Source organism: Gekko japonicus, unplaced genomic scaffold (assembly GCF_001447785.1).
Source record: "Gekko japonicus isolate JY-2015 unplaced genomic scaffold, Gekko_japonicus_V1.1 scaffold2090, whole genome shotgun sequence".
NCBI classification, from domain to species: Eukaryota; Metazoa; Chordata; class Lepidosauria; order Squamata; family Gekkonidae; genus Gekko; species Gekko japonicus.
The window spans coordinates 323266-325605 of record NW_015164255.1 but is presented as its reverse complement, the minus strand read 5'-3'; positions in this window follow the sequence as shown (position 1 = coordinate 325605).

The following is a 2340-nucleotide window of genomic DNA, read 5'->3' as shown; positions in this document are numbered from 1 at the left end:
CCTGGGGAAGTGGTGGGCTCTCCTACTTCGGAGGTTTTCAAACAGAGGCTAGATGGTCATCGGACAGCCATGCTGATTCTGTGAACTTAGGCAGATCATGAGAAGGGAGGGAGGGCAGGAAGGGTTGCCTCAGTGCTTAGTTCTTGTGACCCTTTCTTATATGTCCAGGGAAATGCTGATCACCACTTTGGGGTCAGGAAGCAATTTGTCTCCAGGCCAGTTTGGCCAGGGATCCTGGAGGTTTTTTGTCATCATCTGGGCATGGAACAGCGGTCACTGGGGGTGTACGTGGGGGGAGGTATTTGTGACTAGATGACCCTGGAGGTCCCTTCCGTGATTCTATGAAAAGGATATTGGTTATCCAGTGATGAAACAACAGCATTCCTCCTCAGCAGGAGAGCAGTGGAAGTCAGCTCTTGAGAGCTATTGGCCTGTGAAGAGAAAAGAGAAGTAACCAATATTCTCAACAGTTCAGTGACTTCTGGTTTTACACATACCTTTTAAAAAAAGAAGCACTACATATTTTGTAATAAATTATGGCCTTTGGCATGATAGTCATGCTGGCCTAAGAGTCCCTCGTTATTAAGCCTGGTTTAGGCGTAATTCTTTCAGTTGCTTTAATATTTCAGTCTCTCAGGAAGCTGACCAGCACTTTTGCATTTGTAAGAGATCAGAGCATCCACACACTGAAAAAATTAATTTTGTTAATGACAGTAATCTTAAGACAAATTGATGAGCCCGAGGGATTAATTTTATGACTCAGGAAAACCTTTTTGAAGACTTCTTTCAAAGTGTTTTTTAAAATCTTCGTAGGAATCGCCTTTTTAGTATCGCGGTAAAAATGTACAAAATGAAACCAGCAAGATTTACTAACGAACAGTGTTGTACCATACACCGTTGCAAATTTTATGCGAAGAGGAAACACACTGAGTTGAACCCAGCCAGCCTTTTCACTTAGTTGTCAGCTTTATTTGAACGTGGAATCTTAGAGGCTCTTAGAACAAGAATAACCAACATAGTGCTCATGAGTGCTGTGGCTCCCACTCGCATATTTCCTGGTGCGTTCCAGGCGTTCTTAGAAAGTAGGCAGGGCTGGGGAGCCTTTGCCCCTTCTGATTGGCCACTGGAGATCTTGACTGGCTGTGCAGTCCCGACTTCTCCACGTGAAGCCTGCTGGGTGGCCTCGGTCCAGTCACGGTTTCCTCAGAACTCTCTCAGCCCCACCAATGCTCCCTCTAAGCATTTTTGTGAGCGAAAATTCTACTTGTTGAGCTACTGGCATTAAAGTTGTGAGTGAGCGATTTGGCCGCTGCATCAGTTAGTTTGCTCTGGAGTCCTCCTTCCTGAGCCGAGACAAAAATGTGTGAGCCGGAGGCTTAAAAACCTGTGAGCTAGCTCACACTGACTCAGCTTGGAACACTGAGCCCCACCTGCCTCACAAAATGCCTGTTTTGTGGAGAGGAAGAGAAGGCGATTGCAAACCGCTTTGAGGCTCCGTGAGGTAGAGAAGAGCAGGGTATAAAAACCAACTCTTCTTTTTCTTCTTCCGCTATTTGTTTATCCCACCTCAAGAATAAAATTCCATATTTGTTCCCCAGGCTCCTAACATGGCACACAGCAAATTGCCACCAAACCTTTCAATAAGGAGCTGGCTGGCGGAAATTAGGCACAAGGGTCTCATTGAATGTATGCTTCGGTCTGTACCTCATAGGCATCAATCTTAAAATACTACTCATGTGAACAAGTGGCTTCGCCTGGAGAGCTCTTTTTGCGCTCTCTTATCCACTCACGGCTTGGAGGGCGTTCAATGATAACGCTGTGTCCTTGGTGGGTGGTAGCCGATTAAAAGTTTAAGGACCCTTGGAACAGGAGTTTCTCAGCTTCTTCGCAACAAATAGAGGAAACAGATACAATGCTGTTATGACTTCAAGAGAACTTTGCAAAAAGTATTTTCCTTTGTTCCATGGCCAGCTTTTTATCATTAGAGGATGTCACATGGTTCTATGATGTATTTTAGCCTGTTCTAAGTTGACTGTTCTTTGTATTATATTCCGTAAGAGAACGAGCGTGGTTCGTAATGTTTGCCTTATAACAGGGGATACGTACTATTCTTTTTCACCCTTCCAAATGTACTAACTGCAGTTAAGAAGCACAATGAGCTTCTTTTGAACATAAATAGGGTGAATTTATTTATTTATTTTTTAAAGATAGTGCTTGGGTTGCCGGATAGTATAATTTTATCAGACACCGGAGCGATTTGTTCCTGGTACCTTGGCTCTGCGTGCTTCATTGCTCAGTCTCTGTTTTGCTTTGCAAAGGTGAAAAAAGGAGCAGAAGTTG